This window comes from Lathamus discolor, chromosome 5, assembly GCF_037157495.1.
Source record: "Lathamus discolor isolate bLatDis1 chromosome 5, bLatDis1.hap1, whole genome shotgun sequence".
Classification (NCBI taxonomy): domain Eukaryota; kingdom Metazoa; phylum Chordata; class Aves; order Psittaciformes; family Psittacidae; genus Lathamus; species Lathamus discolor.
This window is the reverse complement of record NC_088888.1, coordinates 15,197,110-15,215,177: the sequence shown is the minus strand read 5'-3', so window position 1 is coordinate 15,215,177 and position 18,068 is coordinate 15,197,110. Positions and strand designations below refer to the sequence as shown.

Sequence of the window (18,068 nt, the reverse complement as noted above, 5' to 3'; positions counted from 1 at the left end):
AATAAAGTTCTTTACACCACACATATCCTGAATAAACTAGCATATTTTAATTGCATTTTTGTTGCCTTTGTCATTGAAAAATGTACTCTGAGCTTAATCCTGCTGCTTTAGAAATAAGGTCCAGCAATCTAAGGCATATGGGAAGACATCACAAGTCTACACGGAGTAGTATATAGAAAGCTAATACCTTCATTTGCTTGGACAAATTCTCATTTTAATTATTTGAGACTCCAAACTTCCTTTTCCTTTAAGTGGTATTCCTTAAAGTATGTCTTCTCAGCTCAAGTGTCAGATCAATTAATTTTTTCTCTTTTTGTTTGCTCTAGAGGAGACTTCTTTTATTACAAGAAAAGTGGAAAAAATGTACATATGTGATAGTAACTTTAATTATTGAAGGTTTTTGACAACACCAATGAAAAAACTTCCCACAAAGTCAGCTTTGAGCATAGCCAGTGACAATGCTGTGAAGGTCAGTGTTCAGATTAACATGCTTACTGTAAAAACATATGGCAGATTTTTGTACTAATAGAAGTAGTAATGTACGAACTGACTGAAACATTGAAAAACTTATTTCCAGAGTAAGTAGAAGCCTCTGATACTAAGTGAATAAACAAGCTTCTTTGCAAAACATTAACTTAAAATTTATGTCCTTCCTGATTCATCTGATCTAAGGTGACTTTGATTCCAAGAATTGTGTATTTTTTAAGTTCCTTCTAAGGTAGTTGCCTGGCAGAATTGGGATTGATGAAACTAGATGCCTGGTATCTTTCCAATGTTAAAGACATTACACACTGGTATTCTGATTCCTCTTGCCTCTTGGGGTGTAAATCAGGGATCCTTCATGGAAATAAGCAAGTGTTAGGCTCAAGAGCTTTCAGGGTGTGAGGAAACAAATTTTTGGCTGTCAGACTATTATGAAAACTGATTTCTGGAAAATAAATCAGATCTCTTTAATGATAATTAAGCCCTCACACACCAGGCAGCAGATGCGGAATTGTGCAGTGCTTTGCATCAAAGAAAAACTGTGCTTTGGTAGTATCACCATCATGTACACATTCAAGGATGATGAGGAGGGTGAGAAAGATAAACATGTAACTTTACTAGGACAGATGACAATACATTGAATGGAACAGAAGTTTTGGAGAAGACATTAAATATTCTAAGAGAATAAACTTTGCTTCTAGAACCCCACAAAACAATATATGCATGTGAAAGCCCTGAAAAAGGAGTAATAGCTGATAAAAGAGAGAAGTCAGCTGATGTTCTTTGAAAAAGGGGATCTGGAAACCAGTTACTGAAATACAGAGAGGACCTTTTACCAGAATCTTCCTCCTTCCCCCTTTTGTCTTCTGTCTTTCAAGAAGGTCTTTCAAAAGACCATTATCCTGGAGAAGACACGGTCACACAAATGTTTCCCTTCAACATAAAAGTGCACTAAATAATCAAACCCCATCTGTTATTTGTCTAAAATCAGGACAAGATGAAACAACAGGAACCTAGATATTTTTTAACAAACAATTCAACAGAAAAACCCAGATGTCCTATATATTGGTCACTAGTCATGCATCTAGTTGATTGACAACATGCAACAAATTGCTATGGAGAGAAGCTTGATGCGTTTTGCACATCTACACTAAGTAGCTCTACTGTGGAAATTCTCCAGCAAAATGCAGTTTGTTTTGAACTGGAAAGTGAGATGCTACCACTATAAGAATTCATGGTGACCTATAAATGTTATGGATAGTATTTTAACTGAACGAATTTTTAAATTCCCAAATGGCTGATGAGGGAACCAACATTCCCTTTCCCCCTTCAGCTCCTTCAGCTGTAGTTTTGCTATTTCAGAGCTGTTCACATTCCACATATGTAATATTTTCTGGAACATGCAAGACCCAGCTGAGGTCCCTTGGCAAAGCTGGTTGGAAGCCATAAGCACCTAACTATTAGCCCACCTAATCTCTTGTGTATACACAGCTCTTCATTTTAACAAATATTCTGACAAATACTTCAGCTGTAGGAGATGCATTTTCAACAGTCTGTTCCAAGAAACATTTATGCACACACATATATGTATATATTTATATAATAGAACAGCTCCAAAGATTAAATAGAGATAAACCTCACCGTAGCCAGCAGCAGCTGTAGCACCACCAGCAACACAAGAGCAGGCTGTGTCTTTTCCTCATCTTAATCCATGAAAAGAGCAATGAGAAAGACTTAAGCACAAGGTCAATAAGAAACAAAGATAACAGATGAAGAAATAACCCTGTTGGAGCTAGGTAGAACCTTAAGCCAATTGGCAGCCAAAGTCTGTCTGCTGGGGTAAAAAGGAGGATTCGGATAAAGGGAAGGAGGGAATCTCCTTCCACTTGTAATCTGAGCCTCTGTCTCCATGGGAATGGGCTGTTTAGGAACAGCCCAGCTTCTTTTTCTTCTGGCTTATGCATTAACAATGGGGAGTTAAGCGTCTTGAAAAGTGCCTAAATAATTTAGCTGAAAAAATTAAATGGAATTAAAAGACATCACTTGGCACTTAAAATCGTTCAGTAACTAAGTCATCATTCAGGCATTTTCAAAATTCCCTTCTTAAAAAAAAATTAATCTTCAGAGCAAGTTTTAGAATCTTATTTTAATTTTTCTTGAATAAATCTTGTCCAAAATAGAGCTTTCAGAAATAGATGACTTTCCCATTATGTTTTAATCAGCACCCATTTGAAATGAATATTTCACATCCTCACATTCTACATGCAACATGAATATCTCAGGAGGAAAAAAAAAAGGCAGAGAATGCTTTGAAATTATGAAACTTTGAACACACAGACCATATTTTAAAACAGTCTTTTAATTCTTTCTGTGCTGACCTGCTTGTTCCAGTGGTCAGAAGTTGTTTCACAGGCTCCACTTATATACACAGGCTCCACTTATATACACAGCCTGTGACGGGAAGTGGGAGAGGGAAAAAAAGTGGTGGATAACCCCAGGAGTATCAGCCCTAGTTGCAGCTTACGAAGCTCAAAGCTGGGTGTGCTGAGGCATGTTGTGCAAGGCAACAGCGGAGGGAACCAATCAAAGCAGATGTAACAATATCAGAGAAAGAGTTTTATAAAGAGTTGAATTAAGAGGGGAAGATAAAGCTGGATTCTTTCCCAGTTTTTCATTAATCAAACTGCCTGCAGGAATGATGAAATAGATGCCCAATGATACTTATGATACCTTACTTAAAGAGAGGATTCAGTCATTACCTTTCTTTTCTGCACAGTGTAATAGATGCCCAGATAATAGATTATTTCCCCCACTTTTTTTCCTGTTTCTTACATCATCTAGTAACTGCTGAATTATTGAAGGACATGGCTGGTCATTTCTATGTGGAATATTTTCAAGTGTTTTATTGACAGTTTTGCCCTGTGGCTAGTCTATACGAGAGGGGAATCCTCTATGTGTTTGTGTTGATATGTTCCTCTGTTTGGCGTGAAATGGTGCTTTCTTGTTTATCTTTAGGAGGAGAAACTAGAATTATCTTTACTGTCTTATTGCACATTGTTGACTAAGTGTTCCTAACCAGTGACATAACTGGAACATATAAATATGTTTTATTTGGAAGAAAAACCTCTTTCTTCCTACATACGAACTTGGAGAGGAAAGGGGTAAAAAAACTCCATCTTGGGGTGAAAAATGTGACAACATATTTAATAAACTCAAATTCATTTAATTAGATTTCTTAATTGAAATCAACCTTTAGAAACTGAAGACAAATAGCTCCACACACTTGTTATTCGGCAGTGCAATATTTAAATGGTTTGCAAGAGACAGCAGTACTACAAAAACTAAGACTCAGTCACTCAGCCCACCTCCAAGGCAGGCTCTAGGTTCCTCTAAGCAGTAACAGTTGCTCACTTCAAATATTTTGTTTTAACACATTCTTAAGAAGAGACTAAAAAGAGAGATATTAAGTGTCTGTAACTACTATTGTGTGTGTTTTTCTCCTTGCCAAGAGACTCACAAGGTGATTACAGTTGAACAGAATCAGGTCAATATGACATTATAAAAATTTAGAGGAATGTAGCAGCAGCCCCTTCTCTCCGTATTTGCCCCCTCCTCCCACTCCCCAAACAGCATGCCACTAATTGCACTTTCCACTCACCTGATTTTACTTTAAGACTCTTCAAGAAGATTGTCATTTATAGCCTGCAATTCAAGCCTGTTATTCCCTTTGCAAAAGAATCAGCTATATTGAACTGGAAATATCACCCTCTAACTGTTTATTAATATTAAAGGAATTCTCAGATTTTTGTTGCTAACTGCTCACTTGGGTTGAAATGTGATGCACTTGTTGGCAGCATTGCCCCAGAGGGACTGCAGCGAGACAGACTTACTCAAGCTTCACTTGAACACAGAAATGAAAATCAATAAACAATTTGAACTTCTCAGAAGAGAATTTTTCTCCTCTAATGAATATACAAGCTTGGTTACAGCTTAATTTAAAGATTGAATTTAGTGTGTTTTTTCCCCCTGCACCAGGAGCATGACAAACACAAGCTTCAAGTGACATATCCCAAAGGGAGACTTATTGTTAGAAAAAGAAAAAGAAAAAAGAAAGAAAAAAAGCACAAGCAAATGAACAACAAAATAATTCCTGGTCCCATGACAGGGGAGCTACCTTAAAAATAAGCTAATGTGCAGCTGCAGAACAGATCTGCTTTGCAGGCTGTGCAGGCTCCTAAACTTTAAGTTTCTGGTGGGGTGAATTTTGTAATGTATGTATTTTTATTTGCTTTTATAAGAGACTGCAAATAGGGTCAGACCACAGTGTAGGGATGTGGTGATGAAATCTCTAGTAGTTTGAGGATTTCTGAATACGGGATAAATATGTATATTCTGTGGGTTAGTTTATCACACACACACACAAAATCATATTTACTTATAATTTTTACTTGCAGCACTGGAGAGCGTTAGAATGTCATTTCTGTAGAAATTAATGACATTCATTAAAGAAAAACAACTGTAGAATCAATGTTTCCAAAATAAAGACATACTTGCACTCAACTGTAGCACTGTAATGAGCTGCTGTGTTTTCTGATTTTCAGGATTTCTGTGGAGTTATCAAGCTAAACTGCTTTTGCCATCTGATAGTTCATCCTGGCAACACTGTTAGTTGAAAGCCACAGAAGTTGTTGTGTACAGCATTTTAGTCTTCAGCTCATTAAGAAATAGATTTGAATTGGAAACTTTGATCTCATTTGTGCGAACTGGAACTCATATGAGTGTGCATCAAGTAAGTAACAATAAAATGAGAGACCTATGTCAAAACCAGTCCTAAAAATATGCTATTTTGGAAACAAGAGTGAAAAGAATGGGAATGTAGATGTGCTGAAATATCTGAAGGTATAGATTTCAAAGAGTTGGTTGCAGTTTCTACCCAAATAAGACTCCAAACAATACATCTAAATTATTCTTATAGATAATAGGCACCTTGACTTTCCAAACCAAACCAAACCAGTTAAAGCCATATTTTTGTTGCAATAAAGAGACTCTTCAATTTCTTTAGCCCCTGAACTCTTTTTCATATTTGTAATCTTAACACCTCACTCAAAGGGATCTCTAAAGCTTTTCATTTAAACTACGATTATTCTTTTGCCTATTGGGAACCTAGTGCAAAGATGATGTCCTGTGTGCAAGAAGCAAGCAAGCTGAATATTAATTAATGAAAGTACTTAATATGCAGAAGAAGAGGAGCAACAGTCAGTCACGAGCCCTTACGTATTAACTGGTAGATCATTGTTATTCTGGGAGGCATCATAAGGCCAAATGCAGGTTACAACTAGTTTAGAAAATCTCTTTAATTAAGAAACATGAAAGTTTAAGTCTCTTGTTATAACTATCTTATTGTGACCATAAAAGACATCATTAAATGACCTGATTGTATAGCACTTTTAATGTGGTCTGAGGTGATGAATTGGACTTCAGCTGTTAATATGTTTGCAATGGGATTCAGTAAACAAGCGAAACACTAAGTATTTCTGACTTTTGCCAAGATGCAAAGAAACAAGTTTTCCTTTTCTTAAGGACCAGGGAAGGCCATGAACAAGCGAAGCTCCATAAAACACCTCTGTCCACATAGGTGGGCTGGGAGTTTCACAGATACTGGAGAGTCAGATCTACTCTCCTGTTTGTCGCTTGCCATGACTATTGGCAGCCTTGCAGAACAGAGGAAAATAGAAATTATGTTGTCCAATACTTTTTGCTTTGCTAAATTAACTGAAGCTAAAAGATATAAGATTTGCATCAGCAAGTCCCTGTGCACAATGTTAAAGGAGACTGGCCTCCTTGTTCTCATTTATCAGATGGAAAGCAGATCTTTGAAAAGATGTGGTGTGGTATAAGGTTACCCACTAAGCCAACATCAGCTGAACATATATATGGCTTTCCAGATATGGCTTCTATATTGCTTTCCCTTTTAAGGAATATTAATAATAGTGAAATCTGGGAATACTAAAAGCACAATAAGAATACATCTTTATAAGATTCCTCCTTCAGATCTTGCATATCCAATGACAGGGGTGTCAGAGGATCTGCAGGTTTTGTTACTGCATGGAACCACGCAACAAGTAAAGCTAAAACCACCCAGTGCATTGTAACAAAGAGAAAGTAATCCATTTGCAAATCTGCTTCTTCACAATATGCTTGATTCTGTGGAAGAGAGTAGCTACAGGAAGAATCACATTCAGTTCTCAGCTATTAGCAAGGTCGACAACTGATTGCAACACTTCTGTTGGCAAAGGATGCAGCAGTGCACACTGATTCAACTTTTTATCCTGTATAATATGAGACTTTCCTGCATTTGCTGTATGCAGAATATTTTCCTGATGCATTACACACAAATACATTGCTTCTTGCTGATAGTAAAAGGCTTCTCTGCCAAACATACAGTACCTCTCCCAAGCAGCATTTAAATAGCTTTTACAGGAATAGTTTGGGCAGGCAATAATATGTAGCAACATCATAAAAGGATTTACTGATAAGGCTTTTGTTTTACATTAAGCTATGAAATATGATTTTACACGCTATATATGGTAAAAATCTGTATTGTTTTAGACAGTCTGGACAGTTCAGCAACTTGAATTGAGAAATATGACCACTGATTTGGAAGAAGTATCCATTCTCATTTTGCTAATATTCCTTCACTAGTCTGAAAATGCAGTAATTCTTGTGGAATACTCACAGATTTACCTCTGTAAGCATACACAGAGCAAAGCAATGCCATGAAATCTGACTCAATTAAGGATTTTACAGAGTTATTGCTTCTTATCACTACCTGGTGTTATTTACAAAGTATTCACCATTCTTGGAGATCTTCAGGGCATGATCTGGCCTTGAAGAAGCTGAGTCAGCCCCTTTTTCTGCTTGTTTCTTAGTTTGTTTAACTACCCATCTAAATACAATTAGTTCAGTGCAATTATACCACTTGCTAGACTGAAAGCCAAAAGACACAAAGGGCAATACTGGCTAAGAGTAGGAGAACGAATTGATGTTTACAATGTATGGAAAACAAACGAGCCAGTATTTCCAAAGGCATCCTGCAGGGACCCAAACACTTCTGCATAAAGTCAACTCCTGTGAACACAAAGGGAGCTGAAGTTGGCCAGAGCACTCTAAAGGTCCCACTGGTGATGTTAGAAATCACCAGGTGGCACTATCACAAAACTGGCACCTGCACAGTTTTCTGTTGGGTGGGTGAAACTTTCGGGAGGAAATGTTGGCCACGAGAAGGGTTGTTTGCTGCTGTCCCTAACTGGAGCTGGCTCCCATGGCAGGGCTGCTCTTGGCTGGAGGTGCTGAGAATGCTTGGTGCTGGTTCAAACCTTGCCTGGATGGCCCATGGTGACTCAGGGTGTATCCCAGCCACCTCATGCAGGTCCCAGATTTGTTAAGCTATGGATTGGTAAAAGCATAAACCTAGACCCAGGAAGGAATATATTTTACTATGAAAAAATGAAGTTAAAAACCTGGACACAACAGGAAATGTTGTTAAAAACACAAGATAAAACCCAAACAAACAAGCAGACCCCCGTGGGTGAAGGGATGTGGTGACATTCAGGATACAGCAGCTGAAAGTCATTCTCAAGGATTAGAGACATTGTCAAAGCAGTGTACAAACAAGAATGGGAAAGGAACAGAAATATGAAGATGCTTCAATCATTCATTGTAGTTTACGTCTAATTCCCTCCAGGTCCTCTCCTCACTTCACAAGCCAGCAGCATTTAGAGAATCCTCTAATTTTTGAAGCTACCTAGGAAGTTCTGCTGCATTTGCTCATGTTGAAACAAGGAAAAAACCAAACTGAAACAAATCTCCCCCCCCCCCCCCCCCCCAAACAAACAAACCAACCCCAAAAAGAAAGAAACCCAAGCCTTTCAGTGTTTTAAGTCATTGTTGGGGTTTTTTTCCAAGCCATATTACTCCTGCATGGGTGGGTAATGATCTTTAAGAATTATTTAAAATCCCACTCTTTCTATCTACAATGATTTTACATGGAAAAAAAAAAAAAAATCCCTGTAAATATGGTTAGAAAACTAGTTGAGACAAGTGCCAAGTAAAAAATTAAATGTCCTTTTCTTACATTAATTTGATAACAATCTTCTGATTTTCTTATTGTCCTTTTCAGAGAGAGTTTTTCATGCCACCTTCCATCCAGATTTGGTTTTGGTTTTGTAAGAAAAATAGCAGGCCACAAGCAAGTCAGTCATTTTTGTCCACAAATCAGAGAGCTTTTCTAAAGATCTGGCATCCCAAAATCTACCTCAATTTGATCTTATAATTTTTCTCCTCCTAAACTCAGTATCATACTTAAATACTGTACACTCGGATGTTAGCCAACTTTGCAGGTTTTCAGGATGCAGCATATGTTTAACCTAAAATAGCTTCTCCAAACTTTAAGGTAAGGCAACATAAGCCATGGGCTATACCAATCACATTAGATAGCCCCTTCCCAATGGGAAAACCTCTCCCTTTCTAGCTTTCCAAATTAATTAATGTCTGAATGGTCTAAATGATGTCAGTAGCAGAAGAACAAAGGTAGCTTGTTTACTCTGAGACACCATCTCAAATCCAGCATGAGGTAAGGCTGTGCATCGCAAAGAGCATGTCACCTCCCTCACTCAGAGTGATATGGCTGTAAGTGAACAGATTTCACCATTAACTAATTTCTTATGGTTAGAAAAAGGCTCTCAAATCCAACGAAACACAATGAGGAGTAACTACAGGTCTGCATAATGAGAATATATAATGACTTGCATTATAACTACCTGAAAAAACACTATATAGACCTTATCACTCCTGAAAGCCAAATATGTGATTTTTTTAAAGTACTAATTTATAACACTGAAAGGATTTTTAAAAGAAGTCAAGAAATTCCTTATTATATAGCCTTGGATCCACCATTTCCAGTAACACTTAATGTTTACCTGCTTTTTCCCCCTTTAAGTGTTTGAACTGTATGATGTATATCAGCATTTGATTAAAAGATCATTGCCAAGAATTGTAATTTAGGCACTTTGTGAAACAATCATAGTGTAGCCAACAACCTAGATGTTGCAGGCAGCAGAGTAGCCTCAGGTTCACTGTTCTAATAGAAAGAGTTATATTCTATTTACTAGACAGCCTTAATTTGCCATCTGGATTAATTCATTAGTTAAATCAGTGGTTAGCACCATTTGTTACCTCTAAATAACATCACTGAAATTTAAATGAGAAGAACGCATAAACAGTTAAGAAAAGGAGGAAATAAGAGTCCCATGGAAGAAGGAATATATACTTTGCTACCTGATAAAGGGGAGCTAAAACCCCTTATCTGTTTCTCAGCAGCTAGTATCTTCATCCAGGTTATGTTTTTTCAGTTACATTTGTCATATCTGCCTTTACCTTGCTCTCTTCACCTTTCGAAACATTTTTGAGGACCAGAATTTCGACTACAAATAATAAAGCAAGAATTAAAAAAGGAAATAAAGAAAAGGGCAGTGGTTTTAATGTATATATTCCTAAATTGTGCCTGCAAAATTTAAAACATCATGAAGGCATCCTTTATTTCAAGAAAAATCTTTTCAGATTAATTTTGAATAAAATCTTATATGCCCGTATCCCATATTTAGCTAGCAAGTAACCACTGAAATCCCTGCACATTCATGTCTGTTATTACAGAAATTAGACAGAATGCACAGAGAAAATTCCTGAGATACATTTAGGATTTTCTTTTCCAATAAAAAAGCACCACAAAGGGAATAAAGAAATTCTTTACTCAAATTAATGGTGAATTACTTTGTCATGAGAATAGAAGTTTATATTCATTTAAATGAAAGCACATAAATTGTTCTTGACAAGAAAAACAAAGGTAGCCTTAGGCAGTATTTTCATTATAGAAAAAGGCACATGTCCATGAATATCTAGTATAATATTAACAAAACCTGTTCAATTAGCTATGCATGTGCCATCGTTATGAATATTTATTTGCATTGCAGCTAAGTAACATTGATACCTTTTTTTCAGCCTGTTAAGAGATAAAAAATGAAGTGAATATTGCTGCTTTGCAGAAAGCAGTAGAACTTATCCGGAGAGCTGGTCAGACATAACACTTCTTATTAGGAGAACCTTGTTCACTACTAGTCATTTCATTCTTTTTAACACTGGAAATCTACTTGAATTATAATCCATTTTAAAGTATTTTTTGATCCAATTGGCAGCCTAATCTCATTTTTTCTGCAAAGAAAAGTTATTTATGCAAAGACAACCTAATACACGAGTTCATTTTTTCTGAAGTCAATTGACTTGAATTGCACTCTAATCATGCAGACCTCCCTTTATCATAAATAGTTTTAAAAATCCTTTTTTTCTGGTAGAAAGCACTGCAAAATAGTCACCTTAAAGCAAAGCAAGCTTTACCAGTGTATACCCACAGACATTCTTCAGCCTTGATAGGCTTAAGAATCAGTTAGAATGGTTATATCAATAGGAATATTTATGGTCACCAATCACACAGTTGTGGATATCCCATTACAAAGGACTTTTGAATGATCAGCATTTATAATGAACTACCAGTGAAGAACTGCAGGCCAGAGGCCTGCTTTGGCAAAAATATGTTCATATGATTCAAAGTGTGTTCTGTATATGAATAAAGGTATTAGCTGCAACACTTGCTCTAGGAGGAATCTCTAATAATGAATCATCAGCCTGTTACTTACTATTAGAAACTGAAAAAGCAAAATTAATTGAATAAATTTATCCCATTTATGATTGCCGGAAAAGAAAGATTTAACAAAACAGTTAAGAAACAATTAAACACGGTCTTCTGAATTTTTATTGATCGTTGGTCTCATTCTAGTTTCCATTCTGCCACTCCAAGACCCTTTTCCAAAATCCACTAGGTTCAGCAGGAATAATTTTATGTAGTGGATAGACACTGATCACAGAAACATTGCAAGTCCCTGATTTTCCACTATTTCTGTAAACTACTTCTAAATTATTAAGGTAAGAATCAGTTGTGTAAACTATTTTAGAATTTACCTCTGTTCTTCTCTAGGCTTTATATAGATATGAATGATATTTTGTTATCATTATCATCTTAGCATCATCACAATTCCACACACTACAAGAACATGTGTATAAAGCAGGTAATCCTTACAGTGATTTTGAAAAGGAGAGAAATAATGAAAAGTGTGACATAAATATATGATGCAGTACCATTAACAAAATAGGAGAATATCAATTATGCCTTAAGGTGGCTTAAAGGAAAGCAAACTGGCAAATGTAAATGAAGGACAACAATAGGTAAGAATATGGAAGATGACTTGTTCTCACAGAGATGCTGTTGCTTTCTAGACAGGTTCATTTGTTTCCCTTCCAGAATAAGGCTTAATTTAAGAATAAGGTACATTTTCTGTAGTTGATCTTGCAGGCACATACAACCCATGACATTTTGCACAGTGACACACTGAGAAAGAAAGGGTAACAAAACTGCAATGAAGTATTCCTCTAAGGAAGACATTGTTTGATTCTAATGTGTCCAGAATGAAGATACTGAAAAAAGAACATCTTGCAGCTGATGAGCTGCATAGAAACAAGATATTTCGGTGATATGATCTGGATAGCCCTCAAAATTAAAATCTCAAAAGATCACAGTTTTGGAGACCGCTGCCAAGAAGAATGCATGTTCAAACTTTTGTTATCTATTAGAACATGAGCTGCTCTCCTTTTGCATGTGTCACACCAAATGCATAGCAGGGCCATCACAAAAGTGATAGGGGTTGTTATTGTAAATGGTATACATTGTGTGTTGGTGATGAAATAGGAAGAGACAAGCACCAGACTAATTTTGCTGATAATTTCTTTTGATATTTGCAATACTAAAAAGCAAGAAAAAGACAAAATAATAAATGATAGTGTTCTGGGGAAGTTAAAAGAGACTTCTGGTTAAACTAGACCCTCTTTTTATTTAATTCTGAATGCTGCATCTACCCAGACAAATGATGATGCGGTAGCAAAGCAGTAATGAGAGCTGGAAAGATGTAGCATCACACAATAAGATCAATAGATATATTCAAGTGACCAAAAGCAGATCCAGGATATGAAGTTCAAAACAGTTTAGACCCAAAGCTCCAATGTAAGCCCAGCAAGGCAGCAGGGCCAAGCACTAGAATGTGGCACTATTCAAGGGACTGTAGCCCTTGGGGAGAGAGGGACTAGTAGCAACAAAGAAGCACTTTGAGTCAGCAAGAAGAGTTTTTAATATAAGGCTACAAACCTTGGCAATTGTGAAGAAAAACCCTATAAAAGTGCATTTATTTAGTGTGGGAAAGGTTTAAGGCCCAGTAAAAAAATAAAAGAAAGAAAAGGGTCTGAGCAGGCAAACCTCAAGCTTAACCTCAACCCTCTGCAGCCTCGAGCTCAGGGGATGTCTCCAGTCACTTTAGATTTATCTCATCTTGTCACTGCAGAACAGCGACTGTGTTACGCTATGAAGGGAAGCAGATGATAGGAAGGTTTATCTTTTAGTTTCACAAACTATAAAATTCCATTATAAGTTTATTTTTACAACCGCTTAGATGGAAAGGCTGGTTCTTGGTTGGTTTGTAGCCTGCTCACAGACCCATTCCCTGAGAGAGAATCAACTACAGGATCTGGATCCTGCCCCCTTTTTTTTTTTTCCCAGTTGCCTACCAGCATTTGCTTGGGAATTCATGTCAAGAAGAGAACTATTTCTCAACAAACTGAAACAGTGTAGGAAAAAGATGATCCTGCAGTAACTGAATTCAGTGATACAGAAGTTTGTGGAGCTTATAGGTTTTCTAGCTAAACATGTTATTTTAATGTTTTGTAGCTAAAGGCTAGGATGGCAGCAGTCTTGTTTGAAGAGGATGAAAATGAGCTTTCCTCATTTCTTACTATTGGTAGCTGAGAGGGCCTGTGAATCACTTTAGAAATTTGTCTTACTGAACACTGGAACATTCACCAGATATAACATGGTGTCGAAAGCAGCCTGTGAATCCTGAAACTGTGATCAAGCGGTAGCATGAAGCATGGCAGTACCCAGATTGAAGGGTACAGCTTTCTGGAAGCATCAGGTGTCATTCAGCATCTTCAAAAGCAGTGCTCAACTGAGAGAAAGTATTATGGTAATGATTTGTGCAGTCAGCAGCAAAAGAAATCCCAGCTATGTAGAAAGCTAGGCAGCAAAATTAAGAGACAGTTATTCTGCATGTTAAAATCAAACAGGACACAAGAGAAATCTAACACACCAATCTGTTTTTTGGTATTCAGCTCTCACACAGGGAACCTTTAATCTGATTGAACCTGTGTGGTAACTGTTTGTTTTTCCTGCACATGTGTATATGATGGTACTATGGCAGCAGTCCAGGCTATTAAATGGAGCAACTACATTCTATAAGAAGCAAACAATGGCATTAAGCCTTCTATCATTTTTCCTATTAGACTGAAAGTTTTCAAAACAACATAACTTGAGCACTTAAACATTAAGAGACACTATAACTTTAACTTCCAAATACTGCAAGTCCTTGTCTTTGGTATTTTATGAGCCTAAGCCACTTCAGGATTTCAGATAAAACTCCTCTGCTGGATTTTTCCCTTTCCCTTTCTGTCTTTCATTATAGTCTGCTATGTTGAGAGATGAGGGCTGGTTTGAACAGTGATTTCTGTAGACCTCAGAACACTGAAATACATTCAGCATTTGATGCAAAAGAGGGAACTGCACCAGTTGCTTTCACCACAAACAGCCTGTTTTATCACAGGCTAGCAGCACACGTTTAGGCTGCTAGTGTTGTATTTTCTAGCAGACTTCTGAATGGCTTCAATCCTGGTCATTCCACTTGCAAGAGACTTCCTAAACTCTGTGCAGTATTAGAATTATGCCGTATAGTTAGATGCTGCACTTGAGGGTAGGAAACAAAAGCTTATACAATGGGTAAGATGCTAGGAGCTGTGTAACCTTCACCTAAGGCTTAAACAGTCAGTAATCTGTTCCACACCTTTTTTCCAAAGGAAAATGAGAACAAACAAATATTTGGACTGCCACAATAGCATTAATAAACATGAGAATGCAACAGCTAGTGTTATTCTACAGAAATGAATGAATAAATAAATAGACTATAAGCACTTTATTCTTCTCACATAATTTCTTCTCAGTGACATTATTGAACAGACTGTTGAAAACAAACATCGTTAAATGAGAAAAGAAGAGCAGAAGCCTGTCTAATTCCCCACTGCAACATTTTCCAATGACGAATGCTCCCTAAATGGATTTAGCTTTTTGAAAAGAAGTCAGAGAGAAATTTGATGTGGCCCTCTGACCCCTGGTAAGCACATGTATCTTCACCTGTCACATAACACACTGGCACTTGCTTACTTTTCAGCAAAGACTATTGATTTTGCTTATTGGCTGCAGGCTAGTCCATAAAGAACAAATTACAAAGTCAGAGGTCTACAGTTAGCAATTGCTTGCATGATAACAGGGAACTCAGTGCTATTCCCACAACATGGTATTAACATTCTCACAAATGTGTGCAAACCTAAAACATACACCTCTGCTGTGAAGTCCTCTGTATTTTCAATGATATACAGCAAGTGAAACATGCAGTACATCCCATATCCTTGCCAATGATCTAAAACTGGAGGGACTTTCCCGTGTACCTGATCTATGCCTGTGGTTTAAACAATTACTTTATAAAGAACAAAGAGGATTAAGCAATGGTTACATTCTACTATCAAAAAGGAAAAATGCTTGACACAACCTGCTGTTATTAAGAATTTATTCATAACTAACTTTTACACAAGAAAAGCCAACATTGGGAATTCTGTGAAATGTATCATTGTGATACTTCATGAGAGTGATAATGAGTTTATCTTTGCCCCTCCATTAAGAGATGACCTTGGGGAAAAATAATGTGATTTTCTGCACCTTGCTTTCGTCTTCTGCAAAATAGGATACGATACAGTCCTCTGCTGCTGAAGTGCTGTTGAAACCCACCGCCAGGAAGACTGTGCAAAAGAGAGCATAGCCTGGTTTTTATTATGAGAGGAGAACCCGTGGTAAGCATTAAAACTGGAGAGTTTGGACTAGTTTCTGAAACCTCATTTTAACTTTTGGATCTTACATATTACCCTAATACTTGCACAATCTCCTAATTGCAACTGTCTTTTAATACCCAACCATAACAAATGCAAATATATACTGTGCATCTGGCATTTATTATTTTAGTAAAAAAGTCATGAGAACAACACTGAAGAGGCTGACTTCAACATTATTTCAATCTCAAGAAGTATACGATCATTTCAAGTGGGAAATTATTAATGACAAATAACAAAAGTGAGCTTTTAACTTACTTCCATAGAAAGGGAAATTCTCTTATGTCTCAAAAGATGTTCTCCATGATAAAGTACATTGATTCAGCTGGACTGACCCAGGAAAAAAATTCCTTTTCTGAATATTTGACTGGGAGAAAGAGACTGGAAATATCAAAGGTGGGCTACAGCTGAGCTTATTTGAGAATTCTAACTCGGTTCCCTGCCGAAATCCAAGAGTTTGGGAAGAAAGAGCAACAAAATGCACTTCTGGAAAGTCATATTATGTGTTGGCTTAGTGTGTGTCTCTCTTGCTTCGAGTTAACTGATCACCAATTAACTAGAACTAGTGAGTAGGTGTGTAAATGCTGGTGCTGACACTTCCTAAATGTTTCTGTTTTATCCTACGACTTAACATAGTAAAAGCCTGAAATAATAAGCTACACAAAAAGCCTGACTGGACAAAGTGATCTTGTGGAATAATTTGTATAGGCCAAACTCAGATCAAAGATTTCGCAAGACATGGGCCCTCCATTGGGAACACATGGTAACCAGTTAGGGACAAATGACACTCTGAAACAAGTGTAGCAGCTCTTATCAGGTAGCAACAGTCACAACAAAGAAAGGCTCAGGACAACCCTTGGGAGACATAGTCCCAAGGTTGGTTGGATTTCAGAGGTGGTGGCAAGTGATTTTTAATTGCTAAGAGACCCTTTGTGGTGTCTGGGGTAGACAGTGTTTTAAATACCTCCAGGGATGGTGATTCAACCACTTCCCTGGGCAGCCTGTTCCAGTGCTTGACAACTCTCCCAGTGAAGAAATGTTTCCTCATATGTAATCTAAGCTTTACGCAGTTTATCGGTCACCTCCAAAGGCGAGATTGAACTTCAGGTGTACTGAAATCTCAGATCCCCCTCTCCAGGTTCAGTGGCGAGATCAAGTGACTGTGTTCTGTGACTGAACATTTTCACTGTGCCTAGCTCGTAATCCTAATGGCGACCATTTCGTTAGAAATACAGATTCTGAGCCTTCCCATATGGAAATCCCAGGTGAGAGACATGTCAGTTTTGGCTCTCCCTGGCAAGGCTTTATAGGGACCTCTAACTGCGTGAAGGAGCTCATAGTGCTCAGCAGGGGATGCTTGCAATTTGATTAAAGAGCAGAATTACCATCACGCAGTATGTGTTCCCCTTATTATTTTGCCCTTTATAACAAAGCTGAGAATGACTTATCCAGTTAAGACTCTAAGAGGAGTAAATTTACAGACATTTAGTAATTTTTTTTCTGTTCTTTTAAATTAATTTTCTTAACTCTAGTACTTTTGGTTTTGTTTAATGTTAGCATTTCACTGAAAATTTCTTGCTAAGAGCCCTAAAGACAGAAGAATACTGCAACCACAAAAGAGAAGTAATAAAGGTAAAAGATATCTGCAAATTAGACCTTCTTTCTAATCTTGTCCAAGGGAGCAAGACAAAACATCCTACTTTATTATAGTTATCAGGCTTTCATGAACAGGCATAGAGGGAAAAGCTGAAGGATCTCACGGATAACAACAAACCTACTGGTGACATGAGGCAACTCTAAGAACCTGGGCTGGAATCTTGGCTGAATAGCAGATGATATCCATTCAGCTCAATGACAGCAAACATGTACTTACTTTTTCCACAAGTCTTTATCAGATTAAGGTTTTCTAAGACAAAGGTGGGTTTCTAAGCTCCTCCTCTTCTGATTTGTGTAATTGTTACCAAAGAGGTAATTCCAAATTTGACCTTTTAAAAATTATTACTTTTTAGGTGGGAGGGGGAAGATTCCTGATTGCAAAGAAAAGCTGATACTATTATTCACACAAGGCATCTTCATTCCATTAGTGAAATTAAATTATTTTACCGTCAAATGGTCAAATCCTGATGTCTGTATTCGAGTTCCTTCTCCTTTCTTAAGCATACTGTCTTCAAAATGAATTAAACTTGCATTTTGCCATTTTATCATAGAATTGTTTGGGTTGGAAGAGACCTTAAAGCTCATCCAGTTTCAACCCCCTGCCATGGGCAGGGACACCTCTCACTAGACCAGGTTGCTCAAAGCCCTGTCCAACCTGGGATACCTGCATTTGGTTAGCTCCAATATGACAGAAGAAAAAGAAAAATATAAAGGAAATACAGATCTCTGAACCAAAAGATAACTCATAAATATATATATGTGTCTATCTATCTATATACACACAC

At 37.3% G+C, this 18,068-nt stretch overlaps 1 protein-coding gene and 1 long non-coding RNA gene across 14 annotated transcripts in view; one reads left to right on the top strand and one right to left on the bottom strand.

The window, feature by feature from the left end:
- The window catches only part of ESRRG (estrogen related receptor gamma), a 464,785-nt gene that overhangs the window by 432,285 nt on the left and 14,432 nt on the right, over positions 1-18,068 (bottom strand). The gene's annotated exons all lie outside the window — the stretch shown is intronic.
- LOC136014827 (uncharacterized) overlaps positions 1-18,068 on the top strand; it is a 46,537-nt gene that overhangs the window by 23,440 nt on the left and 5,029 nt on the right. For 9 of the 11 annotated variants that reach the window (XR_010612884.1, XR_010612886.1, XR_010612888.1 and 6 more), the window contains 4 exons: positions 327-469; positions 5,085-5,272; positions 14,689-14,858; positions 15,486-15,591. This is a non-coding gene — a long non-coding RNA (uncharacterized LOC136014827). The remainder of the gene's footprint in view (positions 1-326; positions 470-5,084; positions 5,273-14,688; positions 14,859-15,485; positions 15,592-18,068) is intronic. The other 2 variants (XR_010612885.1, XR_010612881.1) reach the window with 1 other exon arrangement.